We start from the raw sequence: 13,858 nt of genomic DNA, 5'->3' as shown, positions 1-13,858 counted from the left end.
ATCAAAATCTATTGGCCTCAAACTATTGTATTAAAGCACAGTACTTAGTACAAAGAAAAAAATATTTAAAAAAATTATTATCTTTTGTTCACAATACTTTTAGTATTTGATGTAAAGCTTAGACGCTTGCAGAGGTGGGTGAGCTAACTATGTTTGACGCTACAAGCTGCCTACGCCTCAAAACATCAAATAAATGCGTTGCTTAAGCATGCATGTCTAACATTTACATACACTATTCCATCAGGCTATTCCTGCAGATGGGCAAATCTTACCAGCTCCCCGTGGTCCCTCTGCATCAGTGGTGGCATATGGGGTTTTACATTTTACATATCTCTGACTCTATGAAAACCGAACAGAAAATTACCAAACTGAGAGTTTACCTGAGGGGGAATCTCATTCCTAATTAATGGATATCTTAAATTTATCTTTTTTTTTTTTCTACACCTCACGTTAACTTCCCACCTAATGCAAGTTTCACCGTCATCTCCCTCTCCATCTTCGACTTCGGTGAGCAGTTAAATAACCTGACTTGGCTGAGTGAGAACTGTGAAACAGTTGTAGTTGTACCAGCCTCCCTCTGTGCCTTAAGCACAGCTGAAGAAACCTGAGCAACTGCCACAGAGAATTAGCCACAAAGTTAACCACTACTGACTCACTCATCGGTTCCACCCTCTGCCGACATCCACAGCCATAAAATGAGAGACACAGCAATTCTTCTCTATGTGTGTCGCCTGCATCAGGATGAAGGATTTGACACTCAGAGACAGTTAACTACAGAGCAGAGCAGGCTAGGCCCTGAGCGCTGAATGGGGGCGCTTGATGTGTTTATGAGTTACAGTCCATGTGATCTTTGTGCTGCACTGCGCTGCAGAAAGTGTGCACAAGAGTCACTATTCTGTGGCACTGTGGAGGGTGTTTATTTGCACACTGCGAAAGCTTCCCAGACATAAATTTGTGTCATTGCGCTGCAATATAATAAATATGAAACGGTAATCACAAATGAATAAAAACAAAAACATTCGTGTTGCATTAAAAGCTACGCGTTCGCGCGCACGCGAGAGCAAGGCTTAATCACAGTGTGCTCTGTGATTCATAATAACCTACAACCCTATTAGCCATCATAAAATCCTATTTGCGATTCCATTACATCAAATAGGTACAGAAGCACACATTTGTTTAGTTGGATCTGTGTTTATCCTGTGGAAATAATGGCTATTTGCACAGTCATGATTATCCAGCTTTGAGAGATCAAATGTAAATCAATGCAGCCGGGAGGTGTGGCTGACTTTGGCAACTACTAATCTAAATTTCTAAAAATCTAGATTTTTTTTATTTATTTTTTTAAATTAATTAATTTATTTTATTTTATCTGACTATTTGTGTTTATTTATCTTCATCATAGTAATTACAGCTATGGGAGGGTATTTCTTAATATATAATATAATCTTTGTACAGACTCAGATCAGCTTGTGGATTTACAGAATATGATGTCCATGACGCAGTTTAATTTATTCACTAGAGATGGGATTTTTGGCACTTTGAAAGGAGTTATGTTTCTTTCAAAGAGCTGTTCAAACACCAGGCTCATTTTGATAGTTATTTATTTTTAAGATTCAAGCCCAGGGTTAACTCATATTATCCTGGAAATCACCGCGCGGAATGATTAGGTAAAATTTGGATGAAAGTCATTCAGACTTTACTAGTGGGACTGAGTTTGAATTATTCAATTTAGTTCATTTCCTTTATTTGTCACGATTGGAAATTTCACACCTTTGCGTTGAGTTTGCGTTGGGGCTCGAACCCGTGTCAGCTGCTTGGAAGGCAACTACGCTCGGGAGCAAACGAGAAAAAATGTCTCAACGACTCAGTTCCTATCATTCATTTTAAAGAGCTAGTTAATAGATTCAATTCATTTAAGAATGTCACATCTGTGATACTCGCTTTTCTAGCACTCGAGCACAAACTACAAATACATACATGGAACACAAAGAGCCATGTCAGTCAGCCAGTCAGCTGTAGACTTTACATTTCTTCTTCTATTATCTAATAATGCTTTCCTTTGTCTAGTATTCCTTATGTTTGTGACAAACTGGATTGTATCTATGCGTCTGTTAATGGAAACTAGGCATCATGACTGTTAATCTAATACGTTTCAGCTAAAAATATGGAGCTAATCCACACGCGCTAAAATCCCACACCTCTACATTAGCACAAGCCCGTTTAACAGCTGAATCCAACCGACTGAAAAATTAGTGAAGCACGGCAAAGTGCTGAAACCTAATGACACGGGCAACAGCTGATCAGTCTGATACCTCAACCTGGTAGTAGAACATCACAATAACTGTCTACGATGCAAAAAAAAAAAAAAAAAGTTGAATTTTATATTGCGCTAATGAGACCTTTTCAAGAGGCGAGAGCATTTTGTAATTCATGTTTGTGTTAAAACACTTGAAGGCAACTTGTAGCCGCTCTCTCGCAGCAGATGTTCACGTCACTTGATGATCGGATGAAAGTGATAACAGAAGTGATGTTTGATGCTGAAGCGCCATGGCAAGGTGTTGACAATGCCACATAATATCCCTATCGACACTTTGCGCTTGCAGAGTGCAGCGTGTGCCAGTCATTCTGGTGTCACGTGGCCTATTCCACAAGGTATCCGTGTGCTTTTGGTGTCTTTAATGCTTTTTACAGTACAGTCTACTGTAAGCTTTGGAATTGGTTAAATTCTCCCCAAAATATGAGCTGTCCATCCATTTCACATCCATTATGTCCTTATTTAAAAAAGGGCATGTGTGTACTTGTGCATGCTGTATGCATACATGCATACACTTAATCTAATCAGCTGTTCTTTATGTTGGTAATTCTCATAGCACAATACTTAAAAAACATCCACCTGTCAGGAAATCCAAAACTAACTTTTTTCTGTGAGGACAGTCACGGCAAGGGAAATACAATTAGGCTTTTTTATGGTCAATGATCTTCCCAACAATAATTCTGATGCAACTAATCGTCTGGAAAATAAGAATCATCCAGTCCTTTTTCTTTTTCATTTTTTCAGCCCCCCCCTTCCATTTGTTTTGTTGCCAAGCAGCCTGCAATTTCCCTCCAACCGTTCCCTCCTCGTGAAAAGCAAGGCGCCCGGCATAATGCATAGTGGTGGATGGTGTGTCGCAGTGCATAATTTGTTTTTGTTTGCGTGTGAGTGCCTGCCCCTTTGCATTTTGGGAGACTGTGACAGAAAAGGAACAGTTCTCTTTTCTTCCTCTGACGCGATCGGCCAAAACGTAGACCAAAGTGGCATTTTACGTATGGGTATAAATCTTATTTACGTGAATATGCAGTAGGAAGTAAGGCTTGATCAGCAAACAAGGCAGCAGGCAGATGTGCAGGTTAACGGAATAACAACTGATCAGAAGACGCCTTAATGGCTCCCATCAAGTTAAACACTGTATTCGTTGCTGATCCTTCACAATTAGAGTTACAACAACAAATATGTTACCAATTTAACAGCCTCCCATTTACATTGTTTTGTTAATAAGACATGTCCGCCACGTAGAATGCAAAGAAAGCCCACTTCCTTTATGATTTCCTCTACAATTAGGAGTATGTGGGGAGGGAAGATAAAAAGAAAAGATTCTCGCATCAAAACATGGAAGAGAGCATTCTCACAATGTCATCTTTTCAGCGGTAATGTATGCGCGTCTGTTGTCTGTATGACGTATAAAAGCCCAGTGGGTAAACACTGCATGTGCGATGTAATATAAATGTAGAATTGTATGAACAATAGCCGAGTGCACACTGGATGCAGCTGCAGACCAATAAAGACCGGGCAGGTAGCCCACAAGGCAAGACATTACCCTGCGTACTGTACGCAAATGACTTTTTTTTTTTTTTTTTTTCAACGAGAAACAAACATATTTGCTGAAACACATTGTGTGCTCATTCATTTTTAACAAATGGCTGTCTGACCTCACCTATAAGCAGAAAGTTATTTACACAGTCCAAGTCCACCTCGGGGTCTGGATAAAAACAGAAGGAACATACAGGCAGAACTCACCAACGATATTGAACAGGTTTCTCACGGTTCATCCTGCGAGTGCAAAACGTTGCTAAACTTAAAACCAACACGTGCATGAATACTCACATTGTGTATGATGATTATGCACGTGTGTTTCTTTGTAAATGTTAGGGGGTTAGAGACAGCCACGGCACAATACAAATCGAGCAAAAACTACCCCATCCTTCAGTGTTCTTTCCATCGCTTCACTTTGGGAGTATTAGTTCAATGTCACTGCAGCCTCTGGTCACATATGACCTACCAAAACTCTTTTTTTTAAAAAAAAAAAAAAAACTGCAGAAGCACATAATTCCCAGTTCCCTGAACCACTAAAAGATTCAATTCGCATCCCAGTAAAAACCAAACCACTGACACTGTCCTTTAATAGTGACACGCTTTCCTCTTGTGCTTCTTTCTCGTGCAGCTGGAGAGACCCCTCGGTTTGGAATTACTAATGTGATCAGTAAACTGTGTTGTTGTCTGCTGGATTGACAGCTGGCTTAAAATAGACAACATTTTCCATGCCGCTAAGTTCTCTGCTGAACAATTGCCACGCTTCCCGTAGAGAACCACGGCTTCTATTGTCAGTTCGACTGAGTCTCCCCACCAGATCTGGCCCAGCCGCACAGGAGGTTCCCATTGAATAATGTACAGCGGGAGCAATGTTGACTTCCTCTTTTGTTCCGGTAAAATATGAGAGGGCTCTTAACACAAAGCCTCAATGAGACAGGTTTGTAACTTCCGTGTCTCAAGAACACAACTAAAAGTGTTGCCAGAGCTACTTTGCCTTTTGCGCGACGTAGCCCTTGATACTCAGTAGTCAGTGTCGGTCACGGCTGCGTGAAATGGATAAAACATGCTGTTCGTTCTATCAGCATCAAGCTCACTTTGTTCTTCCTGTTCATGTTCCATCGCTTCACTTTGTTTTCTTCTCAGGTCACCTTTCCTTTTCTCTGTGAACATTGTGTGACCTGCTCAGTTGCATCCTCTGTAGTCTAAGTACTTACACCAACAGCCTGAGGCAGGATGCCCTGATTTCCCACAGCAGGAGCGAGGCTCGCCTGTGACGGCCATGCCTTTCATACGGGGGGCTGAGGTTGTGCAGGTAGACTGTTATATTTAACAGTTGATATTCTCCATCCATCATCCCCCTCTGACTAATCCCTCTGACCTGTTTCAATGTTACCTTACCATCAATTAATAATTTCGCATTGCCGACTATATAGGAAGTTGTCACAGGAGCTAAAGCGCGTATCCCTGTCTTCGGACCTTCAGGGAGGCGGCTTGCTTGATCACGGCTTTGCGGGTGAAGTCATATCTGACAGTTACATCATACAGCAACGGTGACACGAGTCAGCGGGGACAAACGCAGAATCGCAGTAATTCACGGTGTCAGCGAGGCTTTGTAAATGAGGACGACAGATCATCCGCGTGCAGCCTCGCTCCCTCTCCGTGGCCATTAACAAGACTACAAGCCGCGCTCGCCCAGTGGTCAACATATCATCTAGATGGGCGCAGATTGCTCACCTGTCTCCCTGGAAGGTTGCAAATTATGAAGAATAAATAAATAATTTAACACGTGACAAAAAACAAACAGCATGCATGTGTATATATATATGAGAACAGATCTCAACAAACTGCTGTACGATTTAACTTCACCTTTCAGCCAAACATAGTGAACGGTTTTGATTCCTGTATCATAGTTACAATACATTGGAACTGAAAGGAATTTTAAATGATAAGACATTGTGAAAAATAGAGGAAAATGCATGACAGGCTGTAATATTTTTTTTTTTATAGAGAGTATAAACAATGGTTTTGTTTGCAGGTAATATGATATCTGGGCATTTTCTCTGTTAGGTCAGGGGTTGACAGGTTGAAGTGTAGACCCTTTAAACACAGTGGGAAACGGTGATGTGTCTAAACTGTGGGCCTTCCCAGAGCCAGAAACTTAACTTACCATAAATTCCCCCAATTGCAAATGAAACAGCGGGCTGTGACAATTTATGCAACACGGCTTTGGAAGGTGTGCAGGACTAAAAGCTTGTTTAAGTAAAGGCTGTTTCCGACTCTTAACCTACAGAAAGACTGTAACATGAGCGACTGAAGGTTTCTGGTCAGCTGTTTACATGTGAGGTGATCTATTCTGATTGGGTGTTTACATGTACCACTACTTTTAAGCGGTTCTGAATTCCTTCTGGACCTTTCTATTTTTTTCTGCCATCTAAGTGTGTGATAATGTCTATTTTTTTCAGAGTCGTTTTTTAAAAAACGAGTTCTCCACGGCGCTGTGGACCAGTTGAGGAAACGTCAATCGAACGTCACCGCGCATTTAAGTCAAGACGGAGCATGCACAGAGAGAAGGAGCCTGACTTCATTCTTTATATGAAGCATTTTTGTTTGGTTTGGGCTTCTAAACCGATTGTAATCGGAATGTTTGGCTACTGTAAATGAAGGAATATTGGAGACCTTTTTCTTCCCTGGCATGCTAGCAAGGTAGTATCACCTCTTTCACTTAATGTTAGGACCACAACCGACTCGACTAAACTTTATTTTTAAAGCACTTTAAAAACAACACCGTTGGCCAAATTGCTGTACACAGACACAACAAATAAAACAGTTGGTCTGCCTGGTGTGCGAAGGCAAGTCATTACACAGCGTGGTCACCTCTCAGCTTCCTCTTTGTCTTTGGGACGACTCACAATGACTGATCTGACAACCCGAGAGGGTACGGCTGGAGCAGGTCGGACTGATACTGTGGGGCAAGGACGTGAAGACATTCAAAAACAAATAAAAGAATCTTAAATTAAATACGAAAACGAACTGATGAATTGATGCCAAGATTAAAATAACGTGCTCTTGTGTTTTTTTGGCACCGGTTAAAAGTCGAGCAGCGGCGTCCTGAACCTGCTGTCAAGTCTGGCTAAGCCCAATAAAAATGCACTGCAGTAGTGTACACATGGGTTAAAATGTCAAAGTGATGCAGAGAAATGAAAGTTTTAACTCTGACCAGTTGTCTCAATTGACAAAAAACAAACAAACAAATCAATCAGAGGAAGACAGATGCTGGATTCACGGGTTGTGGCTGCAGGCTCGTCACACACCCCCATAATATAAAGGTGACACTCCTTCCTTGGTAATATTTTTAGTTTGACACCATGACATGTTTTCCAAAGCATGGATGTGCACTGAAAGAAGAAGAAAGAAGAATATCCCGAAGCAACAACTTATTACACATCGAGTAATAAAATCCCTAGAGAGAAAAAAACAAGGACGTCTGTAAGTTACATAAGCCGTGATACATAAGCTCAGCTGTTTCCGTAAAGATGGGTACCACCATTCACTCTTCGTATGAAAGGAAACTAAATGGCACAGACTCAGAACAACTAGTATATAAGCGTTTGTAGATTTGCATGCGCTCACTTGGGACTCTCTTACAACCTGCCAAATAATATTCCAACTGGGACATGGCTCCGCTGTCATATAAAAAGACAACGTATATTGGTTTTTCCTCTCACCATCCCTTGTTACCAATTTATGACAGAACAGCGAGGGGAGAAAGACAATATTTGTGTGAGGAAAATGGGGATGACAGACAGGAGCAAGGGGTGAAAAAAAAAAATTATTTATATACACACATAGATATATATACTGTATATGGGGGTGAAAGTCACAATATTAGTTTAAAGAGACAGCTGCAATATTCAGGCAATCATTCATGAGAGCTGATTCCAGTGGCTCAGTGGCAGCATGTAAACAAACTTAATGTCTACAGCCTGTATCGCCATGAATCTCATAACCCGTCTTGGCCTGAAGCCTTTTTCTCAGCCTCCCCCACACGTCCAGTGGCTTATCACATAAACGATTATTGACTGCTTTGTAAGCCATCAATACCATCAGCGCAGTTTTACATATTGTAAGCCTAGCAACTTCATCATAGTAAGCCTGTAGAGGAAGCTGGGAGGCTACGCAGCTACACCGGCTTCTGCAGCGAGAATGGAAGTCTCAGGAGTGCTTTCCTTTAAATTGAATATAGGAGACTCTGGATTACTGTAAATGAGGACATTAGGTTGAAACCGTCGGGATGGAAGTCATTATGCATTCCTGGATCTGCTAAGACACTTTGAAGGTAAAAGAGAGGGCAGCACTAACGGTGAATTTCCACAAAACAAAAGCTCATGTAACATGGCTGTGTGATGGTGCAACACATTGGTATATAAAATGGTGCCTCAGGTCTTGCAGCTGAGCCAAAACAACTTAATGGATTAATTGGGAACCAACAGAGATAATTAGGCCTTTGGGGTTGTATGATTCCACCCCTCGTCGACTGTTGCCTCAGAACTGTGATGTAGTGCGTTCCTGCTGTGTAATCGAGATAATTAGCACGAATGTTGTGTCACTGTCCAAAGATTAGCAAAAGGGAAAGGCCAAACAAGGCTCATTAAAATGTGGTTCCAACCTTTCAGACTTGATAGGAATTATTTACAGACGTAGGTGTCGTCTTGTTTGCTTTCACCTTTTTTTGTGTCCCTAGGAGAAATAGAGATGAAATGTTTTTTTTAGTTTTTTTTTTTTTTTTTTTAAATCTCTTGACAAGCATTGCTCTCTTCATCACCGCTAGAGGTAGTGGTCCAGGATTCAACTTTACAACATTTAACAAGTGTCCACAAAAAATGCATCTGCTTCTTTAGCTCTTATGAGAACGGCACTCACTAGTGTCATATATGTGTTTCCCCCGAGGAGAAATTACTATGGATAGCTAGCTGTTAGCTGAGACTAACTGAGCCAGGGTTTCAGTTGTTTACTGTGCTCCTATTATTGGATGCCAAGGTGTCCTTCTGTGAGGCTGACAGGCACTGAGTAGTAGGCCAAATTGATTGGTCTGCTCTTGCCCACCAAAAGGACCTGAACTCAATTTGCTTGTGATGGCTTCAATTTCCTGGCTGGACAAAACCCTCCCCCACCACCCCACCACTCCTCTCTCCCTTCCTCCCTCCGTCCCCCTCTCTCTCTGTGTCTCTCAGTATCCCTTCTTCGCTCAAGAGCTGTCATTTAATTTCATTACTCAACAGGGGAGGTTCTTGCCCCGTCACAGTTCCTGTTTTCCGTCGCTCATCCTGTTCATGTCAACCAAGCATTACAGGGGGAAAAAAGGCTTTTTTTTGTTGTATTTAAAAAAAAAAAAACAAAAAAAACAAAAAAAAACAAAATGGGTTGTTTTAGTGTTTCCTGGAATAGCATCTTTTTCAGCTCTTGCCTGGCAACATCCAAGCCCAAACTTTATAAGCCATTAAAAAGAGTTGAGTTGGAGGAGTGATTATTCCTTTGCCCTGTAGACAAGCGTGTTTCTTCTTCTCATTTTTTGTTAAAAGATGAAAGCAAATACGTAAGAAAGAATGTGCGGTCCACAACAAACACGTTGCCTGACTCGAGTTGCCAGACTGTTGTCGACAGATATTTTACACTTCGGTTTTTGTGTCTTTGTTTACAGGGCTCTCAGAGTCACACGCATTTCAATAAGTTCACACGCTCTCACGCCACACATGAGATTTCTCACAATGAATAATTATAAAACTCGCTGCGCACAGACTTTAAAACAGATTAGTAATCTATGAACAGATGAGGCGAAGGCAGGCTGCTCTGCTTCAATCAGCGACCAATCAGCCAATCAGAAAATAGTATTTGTCGTTGCCGGGCAGAATAGGAGCCCCCTAACTACGCCTTGCTCAAAATTCAAAACTTGAAAGCCCTGATTATTTATGTCAGTGTTGAAGAGGAAGTCATCAAAGCCCGAACTAATTTAGGTCTTGCCTGAGAAAGCTTGTTTCCTTCTAGAAAATTTCTCAGTAGCAAAAAAAAACAAAAACAAAACAATTTGCTTCACCCCTATAAATATACCGTAAACTAATTTCGGATGCATGTAATGCCCACGCGGTCAAGGGCTGATTAGAAAGAGAACAGGATCTAACGCTGGAGTCAAGCTCGGCGGTCTTTGAAGTGATTACCTTACATTTTTGGCCCCGCTTTTGTTGCTTTAAGATAAACACGAGGAGCCACTCAGCATATGCCAGCTTATGTCAAGATGAAAGATTTCACAAGCCATTATCAGAGACCTGCAGATTGTTCTCGGGGTATTAGCTGGCCTCACAAATGTGCTATAGCTGCAAAGATCTTGCTCTGATTTTTTTAGACACTTGTGAATGGGGGGGTTAAGGGGGAGGGGGGGGTCATCCTCTCAGCAGTTTTAGATGATCTAGATGACTGGCAGGGGATTAAGGGCTGGCAAAGTGTGAGGTCCCAAAGATAGCAAACCATGTAGAGTAATATATGATATGAAAAAAATAAAAATAATAAAAAAAATAAGTCATAAAATCCTCATGTAGTATACACACAGAGAATATTTTATCAGGAATCAAAAATGCTCTAAGGAGTGTGCAACATTTTCATACCCCATCTTCTCTTGCTTTTACTCGGCTTTATCTCAGAAGAAATGCTCTCTTCTGGGTGTATTTACCAGCGGTCTTACAAGCTTTTACCTCCAGGAAACAAGCGGCTGATCTGGCTCATATTTTACAATGATTCATCTTGCTCAGTATCAACCACGAGGCATAAATGTGATACAACCAAATTAAGGCCGCTCAGCCAGACAAACAAGCTGGGGAATTTCAAACCTATGCTTAGTTTTTTTTTTTTTTGTTTGTTTGTTTTTGTTTTTTTCATTTAGCTTCGAGAGCCACTGCAATTTATTGCTATATTAAGACTGATTTCTTGGAGCCGTTTTTCATGCCGTAGCTTCTGCCTACCTTCTTTTATTTATTATTTCAAAGGTAACAGTAATATATATATATAACTACACTTATATACAGTGTAGTTATATATATATATGCACACTTGTTGTTAATGACAGGCTCCAAATTCAGGAAGATCCAAAGTCTTCTTACACAACTAAATGGAGTGCACGCATCATTCCATTTTTTCTTTTTTTTATTGTTTTTTTTTAGACTCTTCACTAGTCTCCTGTTTATTGTAAAATTCATTTTTGCCTTTTGGCTTCCTAAATGTTTCCCAAAGTAGAACAAAAACATGAGGAGACGCCGCCTTCTGTGTCATCACCCCCTCGCCTCTGGAAGAGTCTCTCCGAAGAGGTCAGAGCATGTGATTCACTAGATGACTTCAAACGCAACCTCAAGACTCGTGTTAGTCCGAGTGAAGCACAATAAAATGCCCCCCCAAAAAAAAAAAAAAAATGCCAGAAATCCTCTTACACATGTTAACGAATGTCAAAAAAAATGCCTTTAAAACATCCATCATCGTATTCTTCACTTGAATGCAGAGAAGGATTGATTTATTGAACTCATATCCTATTCATAAGCAGCATTACATCCTCTGAGCTGTTTGATCAGTTAAAGCAAATACGACTTCTGCAGAGGCTGTGTTTAGTTTGCGTCGACATGCTACGCCCCACCATCGCTGGAGGTGTCTGTTCTGGCTCTCTTCAAGTGAATCGAAAAGCCCCAGAGGGACAAAGCTAGAAGCTTATGCATTGTGTATGGGGAACAAAGGAGGAAGCACCTCGTGAGTGCAGTGAAGGGGGAAAGCAAGCTGGACACTGATGGGTCTACTTAGCCCCAAGGAAATTACACAGACACATTGAAGAAATTGCACTGAAACATTGAAAAATCTGTTCCCTTTCTTCTCCAAATCCATCTGTTCCACACAGTGAAATTATTATTTCTATTATCTTATCGATCCCATCATCAGCCTGAGACAAAAGATATCTAGGGGATAATTTCCCTGTGCACTAATAATGTTTCATTATTATCTTTAATGAAATAATTTGGTAAATCCAATTGTTAACGTCTGAGGCTAATAGTGCTGCAGTTCGATGACAAAGATTGTTAAATGACAAAGAGAGTATAATGGGAGTAAAATGTCCCTACAATAGCATTGGAAAATCATACTTTGAATAATTTCATGTATCATAAATGCATATGACTGTTAAAGTGAATGTTATTAAATATATACGGTATGTATATGTGCATATTGATGCGTGTACATGCATGGGAATTAACTGCCTGTATAACATATACCAATCTATATATTAGCATTCGTGTCAAAATTGCTCCGTATGTTATTACTATTGCATTTTCTTAATATGCTATTTGCGATTCATTTTGTCTGTACAATATGGAATGGTTCAATCTATTGTAATGTAATCTAAAATAAAACATATGTTTCATTATTAGCAGGTAACATAGTTATTTATATAGATATATCATTTCATTATTATGCTGCTTTGGTTATGCCACTATGTTAAATTGTCTACAATTCACCCCCAGCTTCACTTTCCATAGATTTTTATTCATTCATCTAGTATATTTTGAAGTAGTCCTTTGGTAACAAATACATTTTATAGAGTTTAAAATACCCATACTAATTTAGATTATGTCTCAAATGTGGATTTGGAAGGAAAATTGCACGAAAATGTTACAGCGGTTGTCCGTATGTAAAATAAAACATGTAGCACTTCAATCACTTCACTTCAAATCACCAATCACAAGGACGGCAGAACTTCATGTTCCACTCTCCCAAATTGGAACATCTCAGTGGTATTAATGTTTCATACTATGAAACCGCACACGCCGATTTCTAAAAACCACCTTGAAATATTATAAATCATTCATCGCAAAACAGGCACAGCTCATGCAAAGCTGGCAACTGGCCTGTGTTCGTTCCTGGGTATTCCAACAGACACACTAGAAGCAAATCAGGGAAGATTAGAACAGTGTGAAGCGCTGCCATTTTGTTCAGCAACAAGCTAGTTCCCCAGCTCTTGTATTTGAAGGGTAGTGATGTGTATAATACTTCCCCGCCCTCGAAAGGTCCGGGGAAGGATGACAGAGGTAGAGCGAAACACAAAGTAAAGCTGGTAAAGCTGCAACGTAGCAGAGGGGTGGTTTACTCAAGGAAGATGGTTTGACCTTGAGAAGCAGTGGGAAAAAGGGTTCAGCTGCTGGAGGTCAGGCAGTAAAACGAAAGAGCCCTCCGCAAAGACTGGTCACACCATCACAAACTCTATCTATCTATCTATCTATCTATCTATCTATCTATCTATCTATCTATCTATCTAGTGTATGTATATATACCAACTATAATATATATATATATATATATATATATATATATATATATATATATATATATATATATATACATAGTATTGACTTTCTGTCATGGAGCTGTTGTGATGCAGCCAGTTAAATTGCATTCTAAAACAAGATAGATTGTGGTGTGCACACAGCTGTGCCAAGCAGATAAATCAATTAAAGTGACCTGATCTGACAAGAAGCCTCGTCCTCAGACAGCCTTAATATGAGAACAAGCATCCACGAGACTTATGCCTATCTCTGTCTCACCATGGAACCTTTCTACCCAGAAACTCTGATTAATAGACAGGGTGACAATGGTTCAAGAAGACAAGCCAACCTTTAATTACGCCTGGGCAAACACATGATAAAAATCTCTTTCTTTGTCTTTTTTTTCTTTTTTTTTTTGTCTTGAGCAGTTGAAGATTTTTTTTAATCAGAATTTCAATCAAGGGGAAGACAGGTTCCTGACCTGCAATTCATTCTAATATGCTAAACTAACAAAATAACAAGAGAAACGATTATATTAAGAGTTTAAAACCGAATGACAGCTTATCTGTCTACATGCACATGGATGTCCGTCAGCCTTGGAGAAGTAAAACCGTCTTTCTTTTCATGCTAATTCATTTGTATTTTGTCAGCATACAATTATATT

General features: G+C 40.2%; 1 protein-coding gene across 4 annotated transcripts in view; it reads right to left on the bottom strand.

Moving 5' to 3' along the window:
• LOC125005035 (protocadherin-9) overlaps positions 1-13,858 on the bottom strand; it is a 204,974-nt gene that overhangs the window by 71,193 nt on the left and 119,923 nt on the right. The gene's annotated exons all lie outside the window — the stretch shown is intronic.

The sequence above is a fragment of the Mugil cephalus genome, chromosome 3, assembly GCF_022458985.1.
Source record: "Mugil cephalus isolate CIBA_MC_2020 chromosome 3, CIBA_Mcephalus_1.1, whole genome shotgun sequence".
Taxonomy (NCBI): Eukaryota; Metazoa; Chordata; class Actinopteri; order Mugiliformes; family Mugilidae; genus Mugil; species Mugil cephalus.
Note: the sequence above shows the minus strand (reverse complement) of the source record. Positions and strands in the feature narration are given on the sequence as shown.